The sequence below is a fragment of the Castor canadensis genome, chromosome 10 (assembly GCF_047511655.1).
Source record: "Castor canadensis chromosome 10, mCasCan1.hap1v2, whole genome shotgun sequence".
NCBI classification, from domain to species: Eukaryota; Metazoa; Chordata; class Mammalia; order Rodentia; family Castoridae; genus Castor; species Castor canadensis.
Genome location: NC_133395.1, coordinates 112,689,616 through 112,698,010, shown reverse-complemented (window position 1 = coordinate 112,698,010; position 8,395 = coordinate 112,689,616). Strand labels below are relative to the sequence as shown.

Below are 8,395 nucleotides of genomic sequence, written 5' to 3'. Positions count from 1 at the left end.
GCTCGTGAGGGTGGGCGGGGTCCGAGCGGCTCGTGCACCTGGGCTGGCAAAGCCCGAGCATCCGAGGCGAGAGCCGAGCCCTGTGCACACGTGTGTGCGGTGAGCCAGGTGCGGCGCCAGCACCTACGCCCGGGGCCGCGCGCCCTGCCCGAGCCTGAGCCCGTTCGGAGCCGAGAGGCCGAGTGACCCGTCGGATCCTTCCGACGCGGAGAGCGCGCGGGTGCAGCCTGTTAAAGTGTCACCTCCACCCGCTCAGCTCCTGTTGGGCGGCGGCCGACGGTCCGGCGCTGGGGCCCAGCGGTCAAGGGTGAGTAAGGTTCTCGGGAACCTCCCGCCCTGAGTCTTGGTGGGTCAGGAGGACTTGGGGCCCCTTTACGCAGCGGCCGAGCTCGAGAAAGCAAAGGGTGGGACGCGGGCCACCTACGCCTTATCGACTTCTTTGAGGAAACTAGTGAGCAGGAACTTGGGCGATAAGAAAGCGATAGCAATCTCCACTCTTGCCCCTCAGGTTTGCTGGTAAATGGGTATTTCCACAAAATGAGGGAGGGTGGGGGGAGGGCTAGTCCCCAAAGCTGAAACTTCAGCGCTGTGGGTTTGCAGCTGAGGTTCTCAAAGTTTTCTGTGCTCAGGATTGTCGAGATACTGCCTAAATGAGATTGGGACTATAGGGCCTGGCAAGGTTTCCACCGCCCCTCCCCCTCCCTTAATTCTGGGGCGAGGGGCCCAGGGACCATCCTTTGAGATAGTGGTTTGGGGGTTGGTTAACAATCAGTTGGGTTTACAGTGGAGTTAACAAAGCCTGGAACTTTACTGCTTCAGACCTCATTTGCAAACGGCAATGTTGGGGGTGACCCACTCAGGGTCTCAAAGTAGTATGCCCAATAGGAGCCCTAGAGCAGAATGTGGAACTGCTGGGTGACTGACTTGTCAGCTGGTGAGAGGCTGTGCTGAATTAAGCAACTGGGTTTGCTAAAGTCTAGCTCACCTGTGGGGCTGAAGGTTCTGAGGTGAGGGTTCTGGTTCTGGCCCACAGAGAGCAAGGGGCCAGGTTCAGTCCCTAGCCTCAAGGACTGCAGGAGCTCTGACACACATGCATGTGGGGTTGCAGTAGACATTTCCAGAGGATTGATCTGTCTCCTGACCAAGGAGGGTCACTCAGGTGATGTTTTGGTCTCACCCCTGCCTGGGGCTATGCTATTCTGGGCCCCTCACTCAATCTCTGAGTTACTTTGGGCCCTGTGGTCCCTGAGATCATTTGTAGCTCTAATAGTGGTCTTTCTGTATAGCAAACAACTGCCAGGTACCAGTGTGCAAAGGTGAGCAAGCACATGGGTACTCTTGTGCTGAAGATGAGTGCAGTGGGAGGCACATAGTCAAGGTCACAAGTGCCTGCACTGCTTCATCTGCCAGCTTGAGACTGAACTTTGTCCCATGGTGCCAAGGGACCACTGTTTATGTGGTAGTCAGTCATCAGATTGTGAAAGTCCAGCTGAATATCTGTGCAGGGCAATTGTGGGGGGGAGGTGTAAGCCCCTCTGAGACCAGTAAGGCTCAGCTGAGTTGTCAACATATTCACTTAGTGTATAGGGGAGAGCTGGTCCTGGTCCAGGCTCCAAGCCGTAATAAGCTCAGGAATAAGTGCAAGGATTTTGGGACAACTGGGATGCCAAGTTCTTCCTGGAGAGAGGTCTGTGAGTGAGGTGTTGCTAGGGACCTTGGTGAAGACAACCTGGGGGAGACAACAAGGGGCTGTAGAAGGACATCCAGGTTTAAGGCAGGAGCCACATGGGCACAGAGACCAGAGGTAGCTAGCTTGGTGTTGACAAGAACAGGTGGGCCACAGCTAATGTGTAGCAGGAGGAAGTGGGGGCAGTTTCTTTTGTTTTGTCTTGAAGAAAGTGGGCAGCTGAGTTCCTTCTCGAGGGGATGAAGGTAGAAGAATAGAATGAGGGTGATGTGGTTGGTTGGCCATGTGGGAGGAGGGGGCAGTGCCTGGACAGGAGTGTCAGCAGCCTCCAGACACAGTGTGAGCTGTGGACTAGCCATGACAGACATAAAAATGACACTGTCCAGGCTTCCGGGATAGGTAAATGCTGGTGGCTCACTCTGGACAGGACTGTGGAGAGAGCAATGGAAGGAGAAGGTGAGAGGAGTTCCATGTGGGTGAACAGGACATGCATGCTTGTCTCCTCAGGGGTCTTCACAATAGTTCATGCCACAAGTGTCCTTCCCATGAGAGGTCCTTGCTGACTAAACATGCAGCCTTTGCGGTAGCCTGCTGGAAGGGACCCAGCTTATTTGGATATCCAAAATCGATAAGGGTGTGGATTTATAAACTGGAGACAGAATCATGAGCTTCTTCTCCCTGACATCTGGCAAGCCATGGCTCTTCTCAGAGCCTTAGTTTCCTTTTCTGTAGCTACCCTGTAACAAGGTAGTTAATGGCAATGATGTGATTGGAGTCTGAAGAAGTGACCTTTGGAAATTCTCTGGTTTTCCCCCTCTAGTTCTGCTAAGTCTGGATTTTTGAAAGCCATCTGGCATGGTGCACCTTCATGGCAGGGGAGGAGGGGTAGTATGTGCTCATTAAAAGTCTGAATGAATGAATGAATAAATCAGCAACTACCTTCCTCCAAGGCCATGTGTAAACCTGCCCCCACCCCAACCCCTTAGAAGAACTGCTTTGAACTTTCTTCTCTTCCCCCACAGCTGAGTGAAGGTCAGAGCAGTGAAGACATCTCTTTCCAGTACACGTAGCCTCTGACAGGACCCAACAGGCTTTGGGGGCTGAGATTCTCAACCTCCACACTGCCTGGCTCTGCGACTCACTTGCCAGCTCTTGGCCTTGGCCAAGGCTCTTGGGCTTTTGGAGTCTCCGTTTTAACGCGGGGATGACATTAGCTCTTTCTATCAAGCAGGGCTGTTGGGAGACTGTAAGGAAAGAAGACAGAGGAAAGCAAATTGAAGGGCGTAAAATCGTTGTGTAAATGGAGGGGAGGGGAGAGAAGAGGAGGGAGGACAATTTAAAACATTCCTGTTCTCTCTGTGACCCAAATGGGGAAATTCCCTTGGACCCAAGACAGACAGTCCTCAGATCCTGTCACTGCTATTCAGACCTTTGTGACTCTGCTGGATCCATCCCTGAAACAACAAGGCCATGAGGGTTGTTGACAAGTCCTGGGTCCAGCCTCCACCCACACAGGTGGAACTTTCCACTTTGTTCCCTTGCAAATATTAATCAAGACCCTGGTCAGTCAACAGTGGATTCATTGTCTCCTGAAGAGGGAGCGGGTTCTGACAAATGCCAGCTGCCTGCCAGGGCCCCGGCAGTTGTGGGAGCAGGAAGAGAAGCCTTTGCTTTGGCCCATGCCCTCTGTTCTGCACCAGAGGCTTGGACTCCAGCAATATTAAGTTTAATGCCTGCTTTGAGCCAGAAATGCTGAAACCACACCCAGGACTTACACTGCACTGTTCCCCAGCAGGGTCACTGAACTGCACACATTCTCTGCCACATAAGGAGGGGTTGCCCAGGAAAGCACACAAACTAAGGCCATGGTGGAAACTCAGAGATAATGTCATTCCCAGGATGAAACCCTGTGAGGTTTGCAACCTGCATGTCCTGTTCATGGCTGTGCTCATGTGTGCTGTCCAGAACAGAGGAGTTTGGTATGCTTTTTCTCTCAAAGCCCCGTCTGTAAACCAGGTGACAGAGGCATCCTCATAGGGATATAGGGCAAATCACTGGAGATTTTGGGGTAAAGCAGTTATAGCACAATGTTGGGCACACACAGCAGGGTTGATGGTATATGTTTCAGTTGATGATAATTGAATTAACCTGCTATAATATCCTTGGTCATAGTTGTAGCATCGCATTCTGTACTTCAGGGAAGAGGGAACTCCGGCCATGCAGTACACCCCATAAAATCTCCATCTGTTTTTAGCTTTGCCCTTTTAATTCTGTTCTTTTCTCTCTCTCTTTCATTTTTTCCCCTGTGGTGCAGGGGGTTGAACTCAGGGCCTCGAGCTTGTTAGGCAGGCACTCCACTGTTCGAGCCATGCACTCAGCCCTTTTGGCTTGGGTTTATTATTATTATTATTATGTCATTTTTACATTTACTCACATGTGTATACATTGTTTGGGCCTCCTCCCCTGCCCGCCCCGGCTTGGATTATTTTTTAGATAGAGTGCCCCTTTATGCTCAGCCAGCCTGGATCAAGATCCTCCTAGTCGTGCCTTCCTTATAGCTGGGATGACAGGCACACCGCGGTACCCAGCTTTTTTGGTTGAGACGGTAGGTAATCTCATGAACGTTTTGACTGGGCTGATTTCACCAGGAGAGCTTCCTGATGGCTGTCTCCCAAATAGCTAGGATTGTAGGCTACAGCCACTGGGCCTGGCCTTATTTTTGTTTTTTGACTGCACTAGAGTTTGAGATCAGGGCCTCACACTTGCTAGACAGGTGTTTACCACTTGATCTACTCTGTCAGCCCTTCAGCCCTTGTTTTGTTTTGTTTTTGAGACAGGGTCTTGATGTGTAGCCCAGGCTGGCTTTGAACTGAAATCCTCCAGCCTCAGCTTTCCAAAAGCTGGGGATATAGTCTTGCCACACCACATTAGACAGCTCTTACTTCTTTTCCCCCTCATTAAAAAAAAAGGTGGGAGTGCCAGCTGAGTGGCTCAAGCAGTAAGAGCACCTGCCCAGCAAGCATGAGGCTGAGTTCAAACTCCAATGCTGCCAAAAAAAAAAAAAAGTAGGAGAATTGAGGTCCAAGGCTAGCTGGGTTTCCAGACTCTGATAAACAAACTACTAGGGAAAGGACTTGGGGTATAACTTTCACTTCTCTCTCTCTCTCTTTTTGCGGTACTTGGGCTTGAACTCAGGGCCTACACCTTGAGCCACTCTACCAACTCTTTTTTATGTGATGGGTTTTTCAAGATAGGGTCTCATGAACTATTTGCCCTGGCTGGCTTCAAACCACAATCCTCCTGATCTTTGCCTCCTGAATAGCTAGGATTACAAGCATGAGTGAACCAGCTCCCAGCTTGACTTCTAAAGTAGTAGAATTTGAACATGGAATCCCAATTTAGAAGGCATTTGCAAGTGATGTTGCATTCTAGAGAGTTTATTTTATAAGTTTTTATTTGTGCTTTTGTTTGGTATATCACAGAGAGGACAGCCATACTACATCAAGGATGCCTTCTGGAAGCCAGGAGTCAAAAGAGCTGGTTGATGTCTTATGTTAGCTCCTGATTTATTTCTGCACTTTAGTGATATAGTAATTTTCAGTTGAGCCAAAGAAGCAGTCAGAGTTGGTTTTTTTTTGTTTTAAAGCAGCTCACCTTGCTGTATTAAGTGAGGCAGGCTAGCTAGGGAAAGGTGACAGGAAAATTAGAAAATATATCAAAAATTAAGCCTGGTTGAAGAGCTGAGACAGAACCAGGAAATAAGACTGAAAAATCATTTGGACAGCTAGAAATTGAATCATTTATTTAAGAATGAACAGATCCACATTCTTTCCAACATTCTTTTCCTTCTCTTTTAAATGTAAAATGAGATATACTGCCCCTAAATGAGTAATGAAGTCCTGGAATAAAAGTGACTGCTTTTTTTTTTTTTTGTAAATCTGTAACCAGGAAGATACCTAAAAAAAAGGACCATAAAGAACAGAGTCCATGTCAGGACTCTTTGATTATAAGGCTAACCCAGACCCTTTGTCTGCAGGTTTGAGTGATAATATCAAAACAGGATAATCAAGAAGTTGCTAGGTAACCATACATCCAGGTGATCCTGCCCAGTTAGAAGACATAAATACCCTGCGATGAAGACTGCTCATGGAGCACTCTCTCCCATCTTGGACAGCCTTGGTAGAAGGTACCACTACTTTTTTCTTCTTCTTTCCTTGCACCCTGCCTGCTTTGTCTTCCTATGCTAAATAAATCTCTACTGTCCTGCTGAAACCAGAGTTTTAGGCTCTAGGCCCAACTTCAGGGGTTCCAGATGTTAAGTCTGGTCACCCACTCCAGAGATAAGTGATGGTGAAACACAGTGGTTGTGGGAGACTTTAACACTCCATTATCATTAATAGATAGGTCATTCAAACAAAAAAATCAATAAAGAAATACAAGATCTAAAATATACAATAGATCAAATGGACCTACTTCATGTCTACAGAACATTTCATCCAACTTCTACACAATATACATTCTTCTCAGCAGCCCCTGGAACCTTCTCCAAAATAGATCATATCCTAGGGCACAAAGCAAGCCTCACCAAATATAAGAAAATAGAAATTATACCGTGCATACTCTCTGATCACAATGCAATAAAACTAGAACTCAACAATAAAAGTAAAGACAAAAACATGCAAACAGCTGGAAACTGAATAACTCATTACTTAATGAACAATGGGTCATTGATGAAATAAAAGAGGAAATTAAAAAGTTCAATGAAAATGAAAACACAACTACCAGAACATATGGGACACAGCTAAGGCAGTCCTGAGAGGAAAGTTTATAGCCATGAGTGCATATATTAAAAAGACTGAAAGATCTCAAATCAATGACCTAATGATACATCTCAAACTCCTAGAAAAACAAGAACAAGCAACTCCCAAAACAAATAGAAGGAGAGAAATAATAAAAATAAGAGCTGAAATCAATGAAATAGAAACCAAAAAAACCATACAAAGAATTAATGAAACAAAAAAAAAAGAATTAATGAAAAAATAAACAAGAGCAACAGACCCCTGGCAAACCTGACTAAAATGAGGAGAGAAAAAACCCAAATTAGTAGAATCAGGAATGCAACAAACACCATGGAAGTCCAGGAAATCACCAGAGACGACTTCAAGAACCTATATTCAAATAAATTTGAAAATGGACAGATTTCTAGATACATATGATCATCCAAAACTGAACCAAGAGCAAAATTAATCACCTGAATAGATCTATAACACAAAATGAAATTGAAGCAGCAATCAAGAGTCTCCCCAAAAAGAAAAGTCCAGGACCTGATGGATTCTCTGCTGAATTCTATCAGACCTTTAAAGAAGAACTGATACCCACCCTCCTTAAACTGTTCCACGAAATAGAAAGGGAAGGAAAACTGCCTAACACATTTTATAAAGCCAGTATTACACTTATCCCAAAACCAGGCAAAGACACCTCCAAAAAGGAGAACTTAATGAACATTGATGCAAAAATCCTCAACAAAATAATGGCAAACTGAATTCAACAACACATCAAAAAGATCATTCACCACAACCAAGTAGGCTTCATCCCAGGAATGCAGGGGTGGTTCAACATATGAAAATCAATAAATGTAATAAACCACATTAATAGAAGCAAAGACAAAAACCACTTGATCCTCTCAATAGATGCAGAAAAAGCCTTTGATAAGATCCAACACCATTTCATGATAAAAGCTCTAAGAAAACTAGGAACAGAAGGGAAGTACCTCAACATTATAAAAGCTATATATGACAAACCTACAGCCAGCATTATACTTAACGGAGAAAAACTGAAAGCATTCTCTCTAAAATCAGGACCCAGACAAGGATGCCCACTATCTCCACTCCTATTCAACATAGTACTGGAATTCCTAGCCAGAGCTATTAGGCAAGAAGAAGGAATAAAAGGAATACAAATAGGTAAAGAAACTGTCAAAATATCCCTATTTGCAGAGGACATGATCCTATACCTGAAAGACCCAAAAAACTCTACTCAGAAGCTCCTAGACACCATCAATAGCTACAGCAAGGTAGCAGGATATAAAATCAACAGAGATAAGTGATGGTGAAAGGCAGAGAAAGAGGTTTATTATATGGCACAGTTATGCAGCCAGAAGAGGCAAAGCAAGCACTTCAGCCCATTTTCCTGGGTACAGATGTGACTTTTTGGTGTAAATAGAAAAAAGGGTTAAGGCAGGGAGTGAGAGAGATGTGTAGTTTAATCATCCACTGGTGTAGCCTATTCTGGAGAAGTTGTTATCTGTCATCACTTGAGGGGAGCCATCCGGTCAGGATATACAAAATGTTGTTGCCTGTCTGGTGGTCTTGTAAGAGGCACTCAAGTTGCTTTTTCTGAAAAACCCTGACTCCTTACTTGAGTTCACAGATTAACTAAATACAGGAAAAGCTTGACATCTCTGTCTCCATTTTGTATCTGTCTTTGCTTTAAGCAATGCTCTTTACAGTCACTTTACAATCATCTTGAATTCCAAAAAGTACAGATCTGATAATATTTTTATGACAATGAACTGGAGCCACCTGGAGCTGCCATTCTCCCAGTGAGGACAATTATCCCAAGAATCTTCTCAAACAGGAACCAGATTACTCCCTCCAGGTGATAACTTCCCAGAACTGGACCAGACCACCAGACCGCTTGCCTGACCAA

The 8,395-nt window shown here is 45.6% G+C and overlaps 1 protein-coding gene across 1 annotated transcript in view; it reads left to right on the top strand.

Moving 5' to 3' along the window:
* Positions 1-25: 25 nt before the first annotated feature.
* The window catches only part of Chdh (choline dehydrogenase), a 38,137-nt gene continuing 29,767 nt past the window's right edge, over positions 26-8,395 (top strand). Inside the window, exon 1 of the mRNA XM_074043960.1 lies at positions 26-307. The gene's annotated coding sequence lies outside the window, so the exon portion shown is untranslated. The remainder of the gene's footprint in view (positions 308-8,395) is intronic.